Here is a 9,905-nt window from a genome sequence, read left to right on the forward strand (position 1 = left end):
CATTCGCTATGTTGTTCGGACTCCGGCACGGGTGTCAAATACGGGTACGAATCTGGAGGTCGGATTCGTCATATCTAAATTTTAAGATTTGTGGGTACGGATCCAGGTACATATATAGGTGCGGGGATTCGGTAAATAATATTTCAAAATTCTAAAGTAGAGTTATAAAACCTAGATTATGAGATATTATGTGGAAAACTTGATGAGAAAATATTGATCAAGAGGATAATCTCGGAAGGAGATAAAAGAAAAAGGAGTGACATAGAAATTTCTATATACATGTTCTTCCATTTTCTTCAGTTTCACTATAGCTTTTATTTTAATAACATAAATCATTGAATCTGTTCGGAATTTCTCCCCCGATTTTGGTCAATATCAATCACACTTATAGAGCCTACAGGCATGCTTGACTAACTAACTCACACACAACCATTTTATCTTAGACCATTAATAAATAATGCTAAAATGAACCAAAGAGGTTAAGCTAAACCAGGATTCAACTAAACAAAGTCCATAGACATGACATTAATATAGATCTTCTAGTCAAACTAATGTTAGGTTAACAAAACAGACTAAACTAGGCTGGAACTAGCAACTAAACATAGATATCAACATATTTAGGCATAACTAGATTAGGAAGAACTTATGAGTTAACCAACAAATAGGCTAAACAGATAGTCATGCTAAACAGGTACATAAAGACCTACTAATGAACAAATTTGTTACACCTCTCATTCTCGTCGCAAGGAAGTCATTGGCTTATGGGTGGTTTATACCTTTGGTATAGAGATCCGTACTCAAGTTTTGAGCTACTAAGTGCTTTACCTCGCGTGTACCGAAGTACAAGTATATGTTCTTAGCAATGCGATAGGATCAAAAGTTGAACGAATCGAATCGACGCAAGTTGGATCGACTCAGGAAAAATCTGCAGAACCAGTCCATATTGATTGGCAGTCGACACGTCGATGAGCCATCGTTGTGGACTGTCGGTATCACCACCACCTCTAAACTTTATGATGGCAGGTTGACGAAACACGTCGACAAGCCGTCTACAAGTCGACGCGCCGTCGACCCTTCCGTCGATCCACATCGCTGGAACTTTCTAGTTCAATCTATATATATTTGGCCCTCATCGTTTTATCCTCATTATTTTCACTCCCAAACCATAGAAATCCCTAATATATTTACCCTCAACATTTTCCATCAAATTGGAGTTTTAGTAAGATCCGAACCCGTAAAACCCGAGCTAGTGAAGAAGAAGGTTGTTCCTAGAGTTTCATTGAAGTTTTGGAGCTTGGAAGTTTGAGTTGAAGTTGATTCTTCGTATTTTAGTCCCTTAAAGGTATGTATATGACTCCTACCCTTGTGTTTAAGTTAATTATCAAGAGTTTTAGTGGTTTTAAGCAAGGAAATATAGTTATGAAAGTAGTAAGTTGAATAAGGGTCAAGGTGAGACAAGGGGCTGTTTTGGGAGAGGAATTGGAATAGATTTGATTATATTTTGATATGTAAGTATTGATATTGTTTTTGTTGGTGTTGTTTTTTATGTTTGGGTTGAATTGGAAAGTGAGGGATTATTGAGTTACGAAGGAGATGTTGTCTAAAATTCGTTAAGTTCCTTTTTCCCTTGAGTTGGATAGTAAGTGTTATAAAGGGTCTAATTGTGGCCTATGTTATCTTGGTTGTAGAATTACGAGTTCGAGAAGTAGATGTTGGACGGTAAGATATACTTCAAGGTATGTTAAGGCTGTCTTTTCTTTCATTTTTGCATAATCCTATTATATGAGCGAACAAACGTGTAAGCGAGCTTCTATATTACTCTACTCGTAGAACCACTGGGAGTACCTCAGTCTTGGATGATCTTATACTCCGTAGTATGATTGTTCCTTCTGTTATGATTATTTCTTCTGTTTTTGGGTCCTGAGATTTCACGTATTGATGATGTTAGCTCAAAAGATGTCTATCGGAGGTAGTACGACCTTATGTCACTCCGAGAGTCCTAGTTACTCATTACGCTTATGCATTGCATTTATTACACATATGCATATTGACCCTTGACCAGAAGGCATTATATACGCATATATAATATGTATATGGGGTATGGGGAAAGGGATAGGCATTATAGACGCATTACCACCTGATCAGCTGGTGTACAGTGATGATGATGATGATGATATATGGATCTAGTCGTACGTTCCTCAGCACTAATATATGATAAATGGATCGGGCCGTACGTTCCTCGGCACTAACATATGATATATGGATCGGGCCGTACATTCTTCGGCACTAATAGATAGATTATGACCTATGCATATCATGCACCCTAAGAGGCACCTTCATGTTATACATAGTTGTACAGATATTCCCAGATGTTCAGTCAAAGATGCTTTCAGATATTGAGATTTCCTTTCATGTTTCAAATGTCTTTCATGATCTTATATGCTTGTTGTTCTTATGCCTTACATACTTGGTACATTATCCATACTAACTCCCTATTGTTTGGGGGGCTACGTTCATGCCCGCAGGTTCAGGTAGACAGACAGACGGTCCAGCTCAGTAGGACTTCTACTCAGCAGTAGTTGGTGCGCTCCACTTATTCCGGAGCTGCATTCTATTTTTGGTATGCCATCTTGAGATGTATATGCATAGATGGGTATGACGGGGCCCTGTCCCATCCTTTCTACGGTTTTCTATTCTATTAGAGGTCTGTAGACAGTTGTATGTAGTTGGTACGTGATGTAGCCTTGTCGGCTCTCATTCTTGTGTTGTACAGCATATGTAGCAGCCTGGTCGGCTTGCCTTTGTTCCTTTCAGTATATATATATATGCATAGATGGTTGATAGTTCTCGATGCATATCTCTGAGTGTTGTTCTTGTATGAGTTGATATAATTCAGTTATAAGTCTTGAATAGGCCACCCTATCTTTCAGTGAGCCTCGGATACGAGCATAGGGGTGCTTGGTTAATAGAGGTCAAGCACTCATCACGACTCATTGATTTGGGTCGTGACAGAAGTGGTATCAGAGCAGTTCCATTTTAGGGTTATCTGCAGACCATGTCTATTAGAGTCCTGTTTATGGGTGTGTCGTGCACCATATTTATAAACCGGAGGCTGCAGGACATTTAGGAAATTTTCATTCTTTTTCTCTTAGATCGTGTGATAGAGCCATGTGTTAAGAGTTCATTTTCTAATAATTTGTTCTGATTTCAGCGATGCCTCGCAAGAAAGCTACATCTACCCAGAAGGCAAGAGAGTGGCTGGTGAGGCTACTAGCCATACTCAGCGAGCTACCAGGGCTCAGGGCGAGTCTCTGAGTGAGGGCCCATCTCAGACTTCGCATACCCCGCCTCCGGCCACCTCCGGTGCCTCCGGATCCTCGCCGGATGCCGGGCCGGGATATGCGGGATCTTGTTACAACCACAAGTTCGGGTAGGCAGGCTCGTGCTCGACGTCAAGGAGTTGGTGTTGATCAAGTAGACAGTGCCGGTAGTACGAAAGGAGTTAAGACTTTTCTCGGGTTAGATCCTCCAGAGTTTTCTGTGTTGAAGCAAAATATGGACCCTCAGGACTTTATTGATAGTATGCAGAGGACTTTGAGGGTTATGCACGCTGATAAGGCCGAGCTGGCTTCTTATAGGCTCCATGATGTTGCAGTGCAGTGGTATCAGACATGGGAGCTGTCTAAGGGAGAGAATGCCCCTCCAGCTATTTGGCGAGAGTTTTCGGATGATTTTATTTGCCGCCTGATGTCCGGCAGGCCCGAGCAGACAGGTTTTTACACATTCAGCAGGGCAGCATGAGTGTGTAGAAGTACTGTGTATACTTTGATTCCTTAGCTAGATATGGCCCAGCTATGGTGGCTGAGATGGAGGATCGATGTAACATCCCGTAAATCCGAGTTAGGTGTGAATGTGTAAAAATCTAGTGGTAACATGATATTATATCTATATGAATCCATTCTTGATGAATTCGAGTGGAAGATGGTCGTTTTGAAGTCAAACCAACAATTAAAGTTCTTAAGGGCTCTTAATTTCACCTAAGTTTTGGTAGGTCTGTCTTCTGAGCGATTTTCATGAAAATGTGTTGCGAATTTGGAAAAACTTCCCTGCTAAAAGTTGTAGATCTTTGAAATAGCTTTCCAACGGTAGGTCGCCCAGCCCTAGAAAAGCTATGTACAAAAAGATAGGTCCGTTTTACTGAAGTTTACAAAATCTGGAGAATTCGCCCAAAGTACACCCAGAAAGTACGGGCCGTACTTTAAAGTACGGGACGTCCTTTTGGATGTACTTCTTCCGTTCTTCATCGGTCTTGTGACCTAAATACGAGCCTACAAGTACGTGACATACTTCAAAGTGCGGGACGTACTTGTGCAATATTTTCTCGTTTCTCGCGGAAAATTTGGGTTTAAATTAGGTATGGTCTTATTTTGTTCCCATTTTTTTTCATCCTTCCAAACCCTAAGCACGAAAATCATCTCTCCAAGTCTTCAAATCAAAGGTAAGAACACCCTTAACATTACTAATCTATTCTAATATCAAACCCATGATTCTTATTCTGATTCTTGTGATCAAAACCTAGGGTTTGCAGCATAATTCTTCCTAAAGTGATTCAAGCTAGGGTTTGGGTGTTCTTCATTAGGAAAGTGAATTGTTAAACTTTGTTTAACATATTAAGTTATGTCTCTTTTAAAATCATTTTTTACTATAAAGGTGAATTGTATGTCTCTCTTTTTGGAAAATTATTTTGAATGAAAATCACTTTTGAACCTATTGTTGGAAGTATAAATTTTATTCAAGATTCTTTGATGAATGAAAGGAAAAGTAAAATTTTCATGTTTCTTGAACTCTGATTGATGTCTAAATAGTGGTTAATGTGTGTGAGGGACAAACCCACATTAAACCTAGATTGTAACAAACCTTATATATGTATAAGATATTATGACTGTTTTCCTCTATGAGAGATGCTTAATAATGATGGTTAAGAGTTGGTAATGACATTCTTATTGATGAATTGAGACATGGAAATCTTTTGTAAAGGAGTTATACGTTTTCAAAACATTGACTGGAATGACTTATTCTTTCGATATGGCATAATCAACTTTAAGGTTATTGATGGTGTGACTACTTTGAGATAAATTGTGAATCGGCTTCTATGCCATTGACCTTGTTGTTGTGTTTGCCTTGCTACTCGGGAGGAAGAGCAGCCACTATGGATCCTAGTGTATTAATTGTCTTGCCATTCGGGAGGAAGAGTGGTCACTTCCGAGTTTGCTACCTGGGGTGTATTAATGGCCTTGCTATTCGGAAGGAAGAGTAGCCCTTTGTGAATACATATTTCGGTGTATTGCGCAGTGTTTAGGGAACCTCTACGGTCATCCCTTCGATGTGACTGATTCTTGGGCTTGTATTGGCATATGTGATATTCTTATTCTCTCATAGAACTGTTGTTAACAATCATGATCAATTGGGAAAGCATAATTGAAAGGAATTGGGATTTTGAAATGGCTTGTAAATTGTTTAACAAATGATATTAAGAATCACAAAGTGGAATAACTATTTTTATACTATCTTTTCTGGACTGATTTCTTTATGTATTATTATAATTTATGTTCATATTACTTGTTGTCCCCGAGGCACTCACTGAGTACGAACTACTCAGGTATACCATTGTTGTTTTTGATGGTATGTTAGGTAACGGAGAAGAGTAGGTTCTTGATACTTCAGGCGCTTAAGAAGGACTGCTGTTGCTGCTGATTTGGGACACCCTATTATTTTGTTCATTTATTATTAGTTTTTGGGTTGCGTCCCGATGAGTCAAACTATTACCTCTTTATCCTAGAAGCTCCATAGTATACATTCTTGTGGGTAGTTGTTGAGTTTTGTTTAACTCTTGGGCGTTTGTCACGTTTTGATTAACTTTTATGATATTAAAGACTTCCGCTGATTTAGTTCATATATGCATGATTTGTTTACCTTTATTTTATAAATTGTTGGAGGCTAATGTTGAACTTGGCGGGTTCAAGTGTTATTATTGTATCGTTTAGGTTCTTCCGATGTTGGTCATGACTTCGGATGCCAGTCACATCTAGGGTGGGTTTTGGGACGTGACAATCGAGTTCATCGTTTCGTTGCTGGTCTAGGGCCACACTTGATTAATGAGTATACGACACCTGTGTTGCAGCTGGGTATGGATATTTCCCGCACACAGGCATATGCACAGAATCTGGAAAATCGTAAGCGTCAGCGGAAGACAAAGCGTGAGCATGACCGGAGCCATGGCAAGAGGGCTAGATCTTTAGATACGATTAGTGAGTTTAGGGGAGGACAGAGACAGCAGCATTCCCGATATCCATTTCATTCGTCAAGGAGTGCACCTCCACGGTTTTGTGTCAGAGGTTTGATCGGCCTTCTTATTAGAAGCGGCTGCCGAGTTCTAGAGCATCAGGTTCTCGGTACGGACCGAGTCGGAGTCGGGGTGAGACCACCTTTGCCATTGTGCCCGGTGTGATAAATTACTTCGGGCGGTGTTAATCGGGATCGTATGCTTGTTATGTTTATGGTCAGCCAGGCCATAAGATGAGGGAGTGTCCGATGAGGGGTGGTGCAGGCATCGTTCAGCCTACGGGGTCTATAGCTGGTTCTTCTTCATCAATACGCCCCTCGTTCGACCCCTACGGGGTCTATAGCTGGTTCGTCTTCATCAGTACGCCCCTTAGGGCAAGGGTTGCAGACATCAGTAGGGTGTGGTAGAGGGAGAAGTGGAGCATCTAGCTCGAGTGGGCCTCAGCACCGCGTCTATACATTAGCCGATAGACAGGATCGTGAGTCGCCTCTTTATGTGGTCACAGGTATATTATCAGTTTCCTCCTATGATGTATACGCACTGATTGATCCAGGTTTTACCTTATCATATGTTACACTATTTGTTCTTTGGAAAGTTTAGGATAGAGCCTGAATCGATCAAACCATTTGAGGTGTCTACGCCAGTTGGTGATCCAGTTATAGCTAGGCGGGTATATCGAGAATGTGTAGTGATACTTTGTAATCACCATACCCTAGCAGATTTGATTGAGTTAGACATTTTTGATTTTGATGTTATTATGGGTATGAATTGGTTGGCTTCCTGTTATGCTAATATGGATTGCAGAACAAAGATAGTTCAATTCCAGTTTCCCGACGAGCTAGTCCTAGAGTGGAAGGGTAATCTTTGCTTCGCCGAAGGGTAGGTTTATTTCCTACCTTAAGGCGAGAAAGATGATCAGGAAAGGGTATATTTATCACCTAGTTCGAGTCCAGAATGTGCAAGCAGAGTCACTGACCCTTCAGTCTGTCTTTGTGGTCAATGAGTTTTCGGAGGTTTTTCCAGATGAGCTTCCAGGCATTCTACCGGAACAGGAGATTAATTTTACTATTGATCTATTTCCAGATATTCAGCCAATATCTATTCCTCCCTATAGAATGGCACCTGCGGAGTTGAAATAATTGAAGGAGCAATTAAGGGATTTACTTGAGAAGGGCTTTATTAGGCCCAGTATATCACCGTGGGGAGCGCCGGTATTATTTGTAAGAATGAAGGATGGCTCCTTGCCGAATGTATTGATTACGAGGGCAATTGAATAAAGTGCACGTAAAGAATAATATCTTGCTAGAGGATTGATGATTTATTTGACCAACTGCAGGGTGCTAGATATTTCTCGAAGATAGATTTGAGATCGGGATATAATCATATATTTCTCGAAGATAGATTTGAGATCGGGATATCATCAGGTTAGGCTGAAAGAGAAAGACATTCCGAAGCTGGCATTCAAGACTAGATATGGGCACTATGGGTTCCGTGTCATGTCATTCAGGTTAACTAAGCTCCAGCTGTATTCATGGACTTGATGAATCTTGTATTCAAACATTTCTTAGATTTGTTCGTGATTGTGTTTATAGATGATATTCTGGTTTATTCACCCTCAGTGGCTGATCATGGAGATCATTTATGTGCAGTGCTTAGAGTTCTTCGAGATAGAGAATTATATGCGAAGTTTTCCAAGTGTGAGTTCTGGTTAAATTCTGTGGCTTTTGGTTACATTATTTCAGATGAAGCCATTAGAGTGGATACTCAAAAGATCGAAGCTGTGAAGAATTGGCCAAGGCCCACTACACCAACAAAGATACGTAGTTTCTTGGGTCTAGCAAGATTATTATAAAAGGTTCGTGGAAAGATTTTCTTCTCTTTTAGCCCCATTGACTAAGTTGATTCAGAAATCAGCTAAGTTCCAATAGACGGATACATGTGAGCAGAGTTTTTAGATATTGAAGGACAAATTGACCTCAACACCTGTCTTGACTCTTCCTAAGGGAACAGATGGTTATGGAATATATTGTGATGCTTCAGACGTTAGATTGGGTTGTGTGTTAATGCAACACGGTAAGGTTGTTGCCTATGCTTCTAGATAGCTGAAGAAGCACGAGAAGAATTATCCAACCCATGATCTTGAGTTAGCTATAGTGATCCATGCCTTGAAGATGTGGAGGCACTATTTATATGGTGTTCATGTTGATATTTATACTAATCACAAAAGCCTCCAGTATATCTTTAACAAGAAGGGCTTGAATATACATCAGAGGCGATGGCTAGAGTTCTTTGAAAGATTATGATGTTGATATTCTGTACCATCCTAGAAAGGCTAACGTGGTAGGTGATGATGCTCTTAGTCGTAAACCCATAGGTAGCCAGTCATATTTACAGCCAGAGAAAAGGGAAATGGTCCATGAAGTTCGTCAGTTAGCTAACCTTGGAGTTCAATTGTTAGACTCAGGTGATACAGGAGTTACAGTTTAGGACACCGCGATGTCATCCTTGGTAGCCGAGCTAAAGGAACGTCAGTATGAAGATCCTGTTTTAGTTCATTATCGAGATACGCTCTCCTCAGAAAGAAGAGACACCCTTCGTGAGCACAAGAGATGGAGTACTCAGGGAAGTTTATTGGTGGAATGGTGTAAAAAAAGACATAGCAAAACTTGTCGCTCATTGTCACCAAAATCCCGGAGGTTTATTGCAGGCTATGGAGATTCCAACATAGAAATGAGAGGTAATCAGTATGGATTTCATTACAGGTTTGCCCCGTACTCAGCGGAAGTATGATTCAACATGGGTCATACACGGAGGGGGGAAGTCGCCACTTCTGCTCGTCGAACTACTATTCACCGAAGATTATGCGAATCTCTATCTTAGAGAGATCGTACAACTTCATGGTGTTCCTACAACCATTATTTCAGATAGAGGGCGCAGTTCACAGCTAACTTCTGGAAATCTTTTCAGAATGGATTGGGGACTCGGGTGAGTCTTAGTACTGCATTTCGTCCGCAGACAGATGGACAGGCAGAGCATACTATACAGACACTTGAGGACATGGTGAGAACTTGTGTGATTGACTTCCGAGGTAGCTGGGATGATCATTTACCTCTTATTGAGTTTCCATATAATAACAGTTACCATTCCAGTATTCAAATGGCTCCTTATGAGGCTTTATATGGGCGGAGATGTAGATCACTTATAGGATGGTTTGATGTGGGAGAAAATCGGTTAGCAGGCCCAGAATTGATACAGCAAGCGGTCGACAAAGTGAAAGTGATTCGAGAAAGGTTGTTGGCAGCACAGAGTCGACAGAAATCCTAAGCAGATAATCGGCAACGCAAGTTAGAGTTTGAGGTGGGCGATTGGGTCTTCCTGAAAGTCTCGCCTATAAAAGGAGTGATGAGATTTGGAAAGAAGGGTAGGTTGAGCCCTCGGTGCATTGGGCCATATAGAATTATTCGTACAGTGGGTAAGGTGGTATATGTGTTAGAGCTACCTTCTGAGCTGGAGTCTGTACATCCAGTATTCCATGTGTCCATGCTCCGTAAGTGTATAGGAG

The sequence above is a fragment of the Lycium ferocissimum genome, chromosome 12 (assembly GCF_029784015.1).
Source record: "Lycium ferocissimum isolate CSIRO_LF1 chromosome 12, AGI_CSIRO_Lferr_CH_V1, whole genome shotgun sequence".
NCBI lineage: Eukaryota > Viridiplantae > Streptophyta > Magnoliopsida > Solanales > Solanaceae > Lycium > Lycium ferocissimum.